This window comes from Pseudopodoces humilis, chromosome 3, assembly GCF_049639895.1.
Source record: "Pseudopodoces humilis isolate 2021_Gansu_Grassland_sample_001 chromosome 3, ASM4963989v1, whole genome shotgun sequence".
In the NCBI taxonomy this organism is placed as follows: Eukaryota; Metazoa; Chordata; class Aves; order Passeriformes; family Paridae; genus Pseudopodoces; species Pseudopodoces humilis.
In genome coordinates, this window is record NC_142202.1 from 100,998,755 (window position 1) to 101,012,062 (window position 13,308).

Genomic DNA, 13,308 nt, shown 5'->3' on the forward strand with positions numbered 1-13,308 from the left:
AAAACAATAAGAAAGAATCCAGGGGAAAAAAGTATTCCTCTTTGTGGACAAGATATAGAAATGATTGATCAGTGTAAAAAAAAAAAGACCAAATATTTCAGCATAAATTAATGGTGAGATCCTGAATAAGAATGTGCAGCTCTCACAGTAATTTCTCTGAAAGCTGCTGACACAAGGCAAAGCAGAAAAAAAGTTGTATCTGTATGTAAAGCACAAGGGGAATAAGCACAAAGATAATTTATTGAGAAGCACAAAGAAAACATGATGATAAAGGGGGCAAGACATCAAAATCTGTGGAGAAGAAAATTTAAAAGTATAAAACTGTGATAATAGTATGCAAATGCAAAATTGTGAAGGTATGGAGAAAACTGTGATGAAAAATGCCCTACCTCTAGGTTAATTATAGCCTAAAGACCATTATGTCAGATGAGACAGACAAGAGAAGAAAAGAAATTCATAACATTGAGGACACAAACAGTTAGTTGAAGGATAAGAGTTTGCATAAATGCAAGTAGTGCAGAAAAATAAAAGGTTTGTAGAGTGTACAGTCACACAAAGTACTTGGACAAGTTAGCAGAATAAAAACAAACAGGTAATTGAAGGCCAAGTAGAGAATGGTGCATGGATGATTGCTCTAGCCTGAAAAAGCTTTCCCAGTTCTATTCAAGTGCATTGCAACTAAGCAGAGGCAAATTATAGTTTAACTCAAAACATATTCCCAATAGAAGGATTTACATAAGAGGTAGCAGAGCACAGAAAATGCACAGCCTGAAATTTCAGGTGCTGCAGAGAGTGAAGGAGCTGCCCCTTTCAGCTAAAATGAGTGAACTTATGAAACACTGACACTAAACTTAAGTGATTCTCCTGATAAACAGCTGAGGGAGAACAAAAGCATTCAGAGCAGGCAGTGTGCTGCAGTAGCCTGCTGGCAGAACTCCTGCAGTACTTGTGACTGGGACACCCTCCACCTGCACTTACCTAGAGAAGGATGCAATTCCTTGGTAACCACAGCACCTTCCTTTCTGATGTGTTCAGAAAACTGCTGGAGGGGAAAAAAAAAAGAAAAACAAAAGCCTTCTAAAAGCAAATAATGAAGCACACTAGTAAAAAGAACATTGTTCATGTCAGAGTCCTCACTGTGGTGAACTGCAAGACACTTTTAGATGCCAGTGCAGCTGTGTTTTCTTAAAATTAGGCAACTTGCACATTAAGAAGTGAGCATTACAAATTACTTACAATGCAAAAATATTAATTCAAAAAGCAAACACATTTAATCTTTACCAGCTCAAAACAGGAAAATAATTATTTCCAAATAATTTCCAAAGGTCATATTGACAAATAACAATGTCTATAGCAATTTCCTGATAGGTGGTTTTGAATATATCTATTTACAAATGTTGAGAATACTATTTGCAGTCTATTAAGATAACTGATTTCCAAATATATTAGAAACCCCCCAAAAATGTTGTAAATTAATATTCAACAGATGTTTCTGTTAATAAAATATGTATAGCATTACTCTAGAGTGTTGCAGGTATAATAGGTAGTGATGAAATATCCCTTAAAATATGGAAATATTACGATGTAACCAAAGGAAAATTTACATATTACAGTGCTGTGAAATGGGCCTTGGGCCCTTCTGTCAAGCTTCCTTCTTAGGTGCTTCTGTATGAGGCTTTGTACTAGCAGAAAACAGATAAATGCAAATTAGAAGGCTCTGACTATACTATTTCCTTGAAAAGGGTTTAAAACAAAAGTGTTCATTAAAAAAACATGCTCCTACAAAAAAAATTTCACTTCAGAGTTTCATGACCAGTTTCCACCCTGCCCGAAGGTGGAAAAATATGCAGAGGCCAAAATCATGGCAGTGGAGTGAGCTGTAAGCAGGTACCAAGTAGACAGGTACTAACACTTTCTAGAGGTTCCTTAAGAAAAAATCATACTTTCAGATTAGCTTTATGGAGTATGCCCTCATTCAGAAAACATTGCAAGTTGCCCACAAAACAGAATGTAAGTACCCTTACATGCCACCAAGCAATGGAAGTAATAAATTTTTCTGCTGAACTTGCATTTGGGACAGCATCAGCCATGGGTCATAAAAATCCAAGAGGAGATCTGAAAAATCTGGCTGGACAACAAGGCACTTTCAGTGTATACATAGCAGGAAAAATAAATAGTGCAAGGTAAAGGAGAAATAAATCTTCAGTGAGATATAATTTCTGTTTCTTCTGTGGGCAAACAAACCACCTCCTTATAGGGTTCTGTGCACAAAGCTGGGTAAGTGGATAACAGAGCATATCTTTATCTTCCTGTCTGGCTCCACATCCAGGTCACCTCTAAAATGTATTCTACAATGGTTGGTATCTATAAGAAATGCTAAATTTCTCATTGACAAGACTGTTCTTCCATAAGTGACAGGCCATTTTTCTAGGTTCTCCACCTAATTTTGAATAAATAATTCCTAAAATGCCTTGCATGGAGATTAATATGCATCCTAGAGTTTTTGAAAGACTCAGTTGCCCATCTGTCTCTTTAATAGTCACAAATTTTAAGAGAATCTGTGAAGCTAAGGATAAAATGACATAGTAGGAGGTACAGACTTTTTCTTCATCAAAGAAGGATTATGTCTCTAAATACGATATGTAGAACTTTTTCCAGCTTCCTACAAAATATTGTGTCACACCGGACAATGATTTATTGGGCACTATTCTTTGCAGCATTTTCTTAAAGGTTAGATTGTCTGTTTGTCTTTCAGGGTCCAGCTGAGATTGAAAGGACAGGAAAAGCAGATAAATAATGAAGGAAAAGAGTAGCTGGAAAATTACAGAAACTTTATAATTTATTTCAAAGGAAGTTCCTCCACTTTACCTCTCCAGTGGGAGTGAAGAAAATCCTAAATTTGTAACAGCATATCTCCAGCTGTTAAAGTAGATGTGATCGCTTTTTCTGGCTGATGGGTCTGACCAAGTAGATGTCTGTCAAGAAATTCTCTCATAAAGAAGACCTAAATTTTTTTCTTCAAGGCTTTAAACACATATCCAATGAGTGAAGTTCTGCCTTTCTGTGGAGGGGAAGCAAAAAAACAACAGTGATATAGGTTTGCTAAAAATAAATACAAAGATCTTGTGAAAATCATGGAGGTTCTTAGGAAGTTCTCAGCAAAGAAGGTTTTATATACATTATCATGGTTTTAGGTTTTCTGATAGTTGTGAGAGTTCTAAGTGGGAAATAAGTGTTCATCAAACACAAAATACCTTTTCCTGTTTTCTTGCTTCATTCTAAAGTTAAAAATACAAGGCCAGGCTCAACTAGCAATTGCTTTCTATGTTCTGAGCTGTGAATATGCATCCTTGAGAGAAGCTGTCTTCCCACACTTTTATTACTTTTCTATTTTTTCATGACCTAAATGCTGTCACACATCAAAGCTTTATATCAGCCTTGTAAGAAATGCAAGAGGTGAGGTCAAAATCTGCTTATGCATGGATAAAGCAGGTGAAATTCAGTACACTTTCCAGTGAGAGTTTCTGCTTATAACACTTTATCATGTTTTAATTTAAATTCATGATAGTAAATCTATCCAACCATTCCATTATGATCAAATTTTTTGCTGATTCTATTTTTATTTTTTATTAGCCTATCCTTCCCTTTAAGGTTGATAGGGCTTTCTGCACAAGTTCCTCTTAGCAGTATTATTTTGAAAGAGTTTGTTATCTCTTTTTATTTTGCTCCTCATAGTTTTTATAGTGGCTAATATCATATAATAGATGATGCAACTTGTTCCTTCCCTTTTCTCTCATTAAAGAGAGCTTGATGGGGCTTTTGGTGAATCATCCAATCTACCTCCTACCCCAAGACAGGACTATCCCTGGAAAATACTCTTCCAGTTAAAGATCTTTGGTGACAAAAGCCACATGGCATTTCCAGATAGGTCATGTCAAACCTTTGCTGTTTGATTATCATTAGACAATTGTGATAAATTCTAATGTAAATCTTTTTTGTATTTTAAATTTTCTACTACGAGCATGGATAAAAAGTTACAATTTCCTGTTTGAAGTTGCTTTTAATAGACAAGCTTAGGGAGCCCTTCAAGCATTGAACTAATTGATATTGTGGAAAGGATTTCTTCCACTGAAAAATGACATTTTCCAATGTAAATTAGTTTAATAAATAAAATCAAAGTTGGGTGAAATTATTTAGTACATTACACAGCTCTTTAGCTTCTAGCCCACAGGTTCATTTGCTGTAGATAGACCCGTTGAGATAATTACAACAATACAAACCAGAATAATAACAGAAACAAAATTTGACCTTAAGTTCATGTTCTATATAAAATTCACTTTATCACCAGGTTCCAAGATATGGGAAGTATTATATTAAAAAAATATTATGGGAGTAAATTAAAGGAAAAAATGTGTTCAAAACTGGGTAGTAAAGATAGGTTGAGCAGGACACTAGGAGTCAACAATTTCCACATACCAATCCTGCCTCTGAACTGGAAATAGGAAGAGTCCCCTAGATTTCCTGGTCCAATTGGTTTTTTTCCATTTCCCTCCTAGTGTATTCATGTTGTTATTATTGTAATGTATTTTGTTGTTGTTGTTGTAATGTATTCAGTCATAGCCATCAGTTGATTCTTAATTTATCAAGATGTGCAATACTGTGAATTAGATCTGCAATGCACGTATTATTCTCACCAATTATTATTAAGTACATTTTTGTTTATTGACTGTTCATCCTGCTGACATCTTTCCCTATATATAAGATATATATTGTTATTTAGAGAGCTCCACTGGGATGCAAAATGACAATTTGAAAATTTGTGTTTATTTGAAATTATTTGACTATTCACAGACTGACAATCATTGCAGATTATAGAAGCACAAGTAAAATGAATTAGAGTGGTAAGATAATAAAAAAGAGGAAGATTTAGATTAAGATTTTCTTGTTTTCTGTTCCTTTGAGTAATTTAGGTAATTTTGCATGTTTCTGACACAGTCCATGATGTGTTTACTCTTAATAATTTTACTAGAAGCAGAAGCAGAAGGATTTTTACAGTAACACAATCTTAATTTGTTTAAGCTTCACAATGACTCACTGACATTCACAATATAATTTCCCAAACAAAAGTCAAACATATATTTACTTAAAAGGATTCTGATATTTATTATTTGAAGGAGCTTTCCTTCAGCTTCCTCACCAGGTGGAGTTGGTGAAATGCTCAAGGAAGAAGCTTTTGGCTTGCTCCAGCTGAGTATGAAGTGTTTGGAGTGGTGGTTGGCAAAAAAAGGCAGCATGCTGCAAAAATAACCCCACTGTCCAATGTACTTTCCTGGGTTAATTAATACAGTATGAGAAGAAAAAGGGAGAAAATAGCACAGTTTAGAACACACTAATATGATTTGATCTTTCTTTTGATTAGGCACCCAGAAAGATTTGACTTTGGGCACTCCTGACCACCTGTACCACTTGTGAAATGTCCACTTGCTATTCCTCAGATAAAACATGGCATGTTCTGAAAAAAGTATCCTGTCTCTTGTATTCTGAAAATATATTTGTGCTGGGTATTGGTACCATGGTATTGTGTGTGAAACACATCGTTCTGGGGTCAACTGGACAAGCAAAGGTGACTCCCTTCTTTGGCTAACCAGCACAACCAGCTGCACCATCCCCACTTCATGGAGTTCAGGTCAAAATCTGTGGGAGCTGGACTCAGTTTTATTCTCTGTAATTTATGTGGCAGCGTGAACGTGAGTGATGGAAATAGTCACAGTGGGGCTTGCAGTACAGAATATTCTCAGTTCCCCTTTTCAGTGCCAGGTACAGCTTCTCTAAGAGAAGAGATTTATTGATAGACAGAGTAGAGATAGTGAGTAGAGTCTACATTTATCTCATTCCCCAAAAGGAAGGTTTAGATTGATTTTGTCTTAGCATAGATGATGTCCACAGAAGAGCACACCGGCTTTCCACAGTGCTATGAATGGATTGTTTTGCCCTGGCTTAAGTGTAAGTGCAGGTTCCTCAATTTAAGCAGATCTGGAAAGAACAACTGGTATCAATCCCACCAAATTTCATTTATTAGCTTGGAACTCATCTGGAAATCAGTTTCATAGCAGTGTAGATTAGGAGGATTAGCTGTGTCTCCTGTTGTGGGACTTTTTAAAGCTTTGCAGGTACAAACCTGTGCTTTTAATTGTGAGCTGCACATTGACAAATATTTCACTATATTTCAGGAAATATTGACTGTACTTGTTCAATGACCATCCCTTTCCACAAACCTTCACATCCTGCTTTAAGTTGTTTTAGTGTTTGGATGCATTTCTAAAATAAATATTTCTTGCTGAAGGACAGTGTGTAGCCCAAATAATTTCTGGGGTTTTTAATTGTCCAGTATTATATTAATGCCACATCTTAATGTTGCATCTGTGAATGTCATGTGTATACTTCTCACACAGAATCTGTAATGTGTTTCTTTGCTCAGTGGCCACATTGTTTCAGGCCAAATAACAGATAAAAATAGCTCGACGTACTGTACTGTTCTTCTGCCAGAGAAGATGAGGTACACATGGGTAAAATTGATACAGATCAAAAATAAATATTTAATGAATGTACAAAATTAAATATACTAAAGAAGTTAGTAAAGAAACTAAAATATTACTGGTTTTTTGTTGTTTGGTTTTTTTTTTCATGTGTAGCCTGTAGCTTCTCTTTTAAAATGTAACAAACCATGTCAAGGTCAGATGTCATTACTGCTGCATCTATCTGGATGATAAAAAGTGAGACCCTACCCCACAGCCCTGGCCACTGTGCCCTTCCTGCCTCTGATCCCCCTAGAATCCACTGCTCCTTAGACTTCTATTCTGTATGTAATTACATCAAGGTTTTTGCAAAAGTGAGTCAAAGAGTTGTTTTGCTTTTAAAAATAAACAACTTTTTAACCCAGAATTTTGTAAAGAGACATTTTATCCCATTACTCTTCTCTTTGTGCATCTTTTTGCCAGATAGGGGGCACAAATACTGGAAATTCTTTTTTTTTTTTCCTAAAATTCAGTCCTTTTTGAGTCAGTATTCTTGTGGAGCAAACCAGCCTGTAACACAGACAAGAAAGGTAGGCTGCATTGCTCATCTGAGAGCTCAGATGGGTTCTGTTGTACTGCTGGGCTTGTCCAAAGGGAGGATGGAGAGGGAATTTCAAGGTATGGTTTTAATTTCTGCATATTCATCTGTAGGCAGTCACAGAGAAACCCTGTCTTAAAGGGTGTCACACAATGAGATTGATGTTGCCTAATTGTAACCATATCACTGTTGTCACAGGTACCCATCAGATGTGTCTTCAGCACAAATTTTAGGACGAAATCAAGACACACTCTTTACACCATCATTAGAAAGAAAGACTTGAAAACTAGTGGATAACACTAGCCTAGGTAAGTGGCTACTGTGAACTGAATTGTACTGTAAGAGGACAAAAAAAGCAAAGAAAACTAAACCACGGAGATTTCCAAGTATATAAAATAATACTGAGTGGAGTATATTTCAAATTTAAAAAACAATTTACTAATAGAATTAGTTCTGTTTCAAAAGCAGAAATAGAAGTTGTTCCAATGACATTGGTGCCGTTTTGTAATGTATTCTTTTCTTGGTAATAGCATTACACATATCCACTACACTATATGGAAAAAGCCCCTTGTACTTAAAATGAATTTGCTGTCTCTGTGGAAAATTCAGTAGTGTGTCTGCCCCTTTACCCCCCATCAAATATTGTTTATAAATGGATAGGAACAGAATGCCCATTATTTTTTAGTTTTGTAAAATATTTGACATTTGATTATTGTATTTCTCATATTTAAGTTTGCAACTGGAGGAGAGTGTGAGGTTGTTTTGTCTATTTTTAATTCCAGTATAAGTGTGTCTTTAATTCATCCTCGTGCTGTAAGCACTTATGACAGGTAAATATATTTCAGGACACATTAATTGTTGTACCTGGAGAGTTTCCACTGGCTTCTAAACAATTTTATGTTCATTTTAATTGCTAACCGTAACAACATAATTACTTTAATTTCAAGAAACGATATATAACAAGAAGTGTGGGTTATATAAATCCTCTCTGTACTTTTTAATATGCTGTTTCTGGGCTTTGGTAGGATGTTTGGTTTATCAGAACATGCTTTTTTTCCATTTTTTCCCTTTGAAGTCCTTGTAGAGACATATTCTACCAGATTGTCCAAAACAAGTGTTTTAAAATTTCTAACATATATAGCATTTTATACCGTGAAATCACATAAATCTCGGGTTTTGAAAGATTTGGTATGATACAGGAAGACAAGGTACAATAATGGCCATGACAGAACAGTATTACAGTGTAGGAGGTTTTCACATTGTGACAGCTTTGTGTTATTTAGTGTTGTAGCTGGAAAGGAATTCATCTCTAGCAAGCAATTAGATCTTTAAATATTTATGAGCAACATCCCACACACACGACCTAACTAAATGGTCATAGAAGTAATTAAAAAAAAAAAGACTAAACAGGAGAGTTGAAGAAGATAAAAATATACAAGTGCTTAAAAAACAATCTAATTTCTCTCACACAAGTAATTACTACGGGTAGTGACTCGATTTTCTGTCCCAGGTTCATCTGACACTCTTCTATGCACAGTACCTTCCACCCAGAGCTGACATTTTTCCCCTGTTCTACCAGTATAAAAATACCAGATAAGATAAACATCAGTGACTCTGAGCTACCTGATGTAGTGAAAGACATTCCTGCCCACAGCAGGGGATAAGAACAAGATGGTCTTTAAAAGTCCCTTCCAACCCAATGGTCGTTATGATCCTGTTCTATGACTTGAAGAGTCAGTGCTCACCTATAACTGACTGAAGGATGGGAGGAGAGGGTTAACCATGGTGGGTGCTGAAGGGCAGGTGAGTGCCACAGGGTACCCTGGAGACTCTGGGAAATTATAAAGCACAGCAAGACACTGTCTTTTTATCTCACTTCTGATCATCTGGGCCCAGTTAAGTGCATTTGAGCAGCATCTGCAAAAGCCCCTTGGGTGGCCCAGGCTTTGCAACACCATCTTAGCTTCAGGAAAATGAGAATAAGACACCTAAAAAGGCTCCTGAAAGTCTGGTGCTCAAGAAACATCCAAGCTAAGTGGATATCAGTGAAAAAGGAACAAATTGTAGGGACATTTGAGCTCTTAGTGCTTGCTGTTTTGGCTGTTTCAGAGCATCATGCATTTCTCTCTGATGCTCACTAGAGCAATTACTGAGAAGAAGACATACACGTCATACATTTTGCTTGACCTGAGGAATTCAAGCAGATCTTTTGGGATCACACTGCAGCTGCAAGTCTAGACAAGTAGAAGGCATCTTCCATGCAGTCTGTTGGAGCTGCAACAGAATTGATGGAGTTAACAAGATTACGGAGGCTAGAAGGAAAGCAAGCAGAAAGAAGTCTGGCTCTTGTGGCTTTTGGGTTTCGAGGTCAGCTCAGAGTTTTGGTTTTTGCTCCTTAGTTTCTATTGCATTGAAAACCCTGTAAGTCAATTCAAAAAGTACTCCTTGGGCCAGACTTGCAGATCCCCCTTTTCAGAGGCAAGTCCTGATTCACTGTGCTGTTCACAGCCACTTGCTCACTGCCCTCTGGGTCCAGATGTCAACTATTCCCTCTCTCATAGTGTATGACAAGGTTCAGTTGCTAAGGTAGAGAGGAGCTGATGTGAGTCCCATCATGTATCATCTCTAGTTCTCCTAAGTTTCTTGTGGATAGATAGAGAATGTCCTCCTTGTGCTAAACAAAGTGCATTCAATCATAGAACATGTCATTGAGATCTGATGACATAAATCATTCCTGGAGATGAGTGAGGAACAGCTTTGAAAGATTAATATATCTGGTATCTTACTCATAATCAGCAAAGTTAAAAATGAAATGTGCTTCTGTTTCATCATCTTGTTGTCTCTCGTACTATTTGCTTATTTATGCAATGCTTCTCATATTTCCACTCCACAGATTTTCTCGTCAAGTGTAAGCCTCTTGATTCTTGCTAAAACAAATATTTTACCATACATTAATAGTCTAAGATGTCAGAGTGATTTGGAATTCATGAAATTAAAATGTACTGAGATGCATGACATTTACAGTAAAAATATTTATTTTAATATATTTTTCCACATGTAATGTAAAACAGGCTTCTTCCCTTAGGGGAAAATAAAAGCAGAATTTTTAATTAAAGTTTGTTCTTTCTCTTTTAGTGAAAATGGTCCATTGTAAATGAATAAATACAAATATACTCTTCTGCTCGTACTGATTGCACATATATTTAGTTAATACTTTACATTTCAGGTAAGTTTACCTAAGAATTTTATAATATTAATTAATTAATTAATTAAATTTTTTCTTACCTGTTCCTCTATTTATTAACCTTGTGTTCCCATTTTGACTTGACATCCCCACTTTTTGTCATGTAAGTTCTGCATAAAGAGTTTATCTTCTATCAAAGGGCCACTAAAGTGCACAGGAGCTTTTGAACTCTCCACCATGGGATGTCTTTAAGAACAAGTTCAGCAAACATCTGTTGTGTAAGAATCTTGCCATGGACTAGAGGAATAATCATGTAATTTCTTGAGGCAGCTTCCAGTCTATTTTATATGCAATTAGGAGTGCTCTATGAATGAATTGTGTCAAAACTGTCAGCTCTACCTGAATTATATCTCAATAGGAATACAATGTGTGCAAGGAGAACTGAAAAATGGATAAAAAAAAAAAAAATTATGTCTATATTTTTTTCATTCCCTTAAAAAATAATCCTGCAATTATGCTGTATGGGAAACTCACTCCAAGGATTTGGGGAATTCTGCAGTTTTTCAGCATCTGATGGTGATCATGTTTTCCCCATCTGTCTCTGATTTCTAAGGATGAAACAAATATTCAGTAATAACTCATTTGATTTTCTGCATAACACATGTTAAGGTGGCTCATTTACAGAGCAGAATTTGCATCAAGTATTACTAAATATTTTGCAGCAGTGATATATAACTTTGACAATGGATATTTCTTTCATGTTGTTGTTTGGGTATCTCTGTGTTGTTTGGGTATCTCTGTGTCCTGTTGTTGACAGTAAATAGGTAGAACCCACCAGTCAATCAGCTGGCATCCACTGGCACATGGCTGCAATAAGGGTCTTGTGAGAAAAGATTATTGATACCAGAGTAATACTTTTTCCTTCTATAAATCTCAATACATGATTGCAAGACAGCATCTGCAGTTTGTGGAGTAAGAAACCAAAGCTTAGAGTGAAGTAATTTGCTTTAAGTCACCAAGCAGCCTTGCAGCAGAATTGGGAATAGGACCCAATTTCCCAAAGTTCGGCTTCAGTATCTGATTTACTCAGTTATGCTCCTTTCCTTGATTCCCCACCTGTCCCTGTCTCCACTCCCACCCCACTCTTTTCAGATAGTCAATTCTCACTTTCTTAGGTTTATGCCAAAAAATGTAGGCAGTAACACAGGAGCTTGACTTCTGCTTTACTTTAGAAATAAGCTTATATTAAAGCAAAGCACATGTAAAAGAAGAAATAAAGACCATACTGGTACAAAGATTTCATTGATATTTTAAAATATCTTTAATTAATTTATAACTCTATCTTCTTGTTTGCTAGATATGACTGTCCCTAACTGCCTGAAAACAAAATAATTTTCTTAATGTTTTTGGAGTTGCATATTTCTTTCTTGTGCCCTAAAATGTCCTTTAGTTATTGAATATGGGCAGAAAAAATAATCAGAAAGATAGGCAGATTTCTATTAGAAAATTAGACATTTAAATTGCCCAGATGGTTATCCATGTTCAAGCAATATTGCAAAAACCTTTGTTTTCGACTATATTATAGACTGCAGTCTTTCTGCTTATCTTCAGCAGAAAAATACAGTTTCAAGGTGCATATATCCTTTTGTAAATTTTACTTCAGATTGAAATTTTTTTTTTATTATCTGGTGTGAGATGGAAAATTATAATCTTAAGTCCATTTTTAATTTGTACAAAAGGATTCTGCCAAGCCTGATAAATGTTCCTTTATTTTAATTTCTTAAAAGAAAAACATATCTGTATATTTTATTTCTTTTTTGTGGGATTTCCTTTGTTTTATTTATCTAAGATTTATAAAAGATCAATCGATATCATATGTGGGACTTTGAGTAAAATTGTTGAAATGTATTTCAGCATTGAACTTTCAGTGTACATTTTTCAGTAAGAGACTTTTCATGTTTTTTATTGTGCCATTATTTTTTTAATGAAATTATCCCTGTAATATACTGTGAGATTACAAAATTTCAATTAATTAACATCTTTCTACAAAATGAAAGTTAATGAAAATTAAGAATAATGCAGGAATTTAAATTTTTCAAAATAAGGGGTATGCCCCAGAAAGCCATAAATCTCATTCTAGTGCAGAGTGCCTAGGTTTTCCCTATGTGTAGTACTCAGAACCATGTGCTCTCCTACCCCCTCTTCTGCCATTTATTTGTGTGTGTGTGTGTGCAGGTGATACATTTAATAAAACCAGCTGAAACCCAAAAGAGACTTGGGTTGGCTGACTTCAAGAGAAACTGTCAGTGAGGTCAAAGAGGTGGAACACTCACCAGATGAAAGCAAAGGAAACTCTCCAGTCTCAATGTCTTAAACTTGGGCTAGGCAAAGACCTTAGAAATAGATAAAATGGGATGAATAGGTGCCTTTGAGACCCCATGCTTTTGAGGTGTTACATGAGGAGGGTGAAGCTCTTTTGAGGCCCAAGAAGTTAGAAGATGCTGGCTTTGATCTGCTGAGTCAGAATGGTTAAATGGGATCAGTAAAGACAAGGACTGGAATGGCAAAGCTCCCAGCATATGTGAACTGCTCCTCCAGCAGAGCAGTACAGTGTGCAAATACACATGCACAGCTTTGAGGCTCTGTAAGAGGCAGTCACAAGGTTAGTGGATTACTGATCCAATTGAAAAGAGAAAATAGTTTAGATTCCTGAAAATACAAATTGGGATCCCTCACCCTCAAGAAACACAAAAATAGACAAAGATACAGTTCAGCTATATTGCTGCTGCAGTTAAGGTGGACAATTATGCCTTACTCTTCTAACCCTATATGCAAAAAATTGCTGTGGATCTTTAGTGGGGCTTCTTGATGGTTGGCACAGGATGGAGCTAGCTCAAAACCAGGCTGCCTTGTTACTTGGCTAGTACAGTTTTGCAATAAAGAAACCTGCTGAAGGAACTGGATGTGATGGTTCTCCTCTCTCTCCTGACAATTTCACTCTTGGCCAGAAG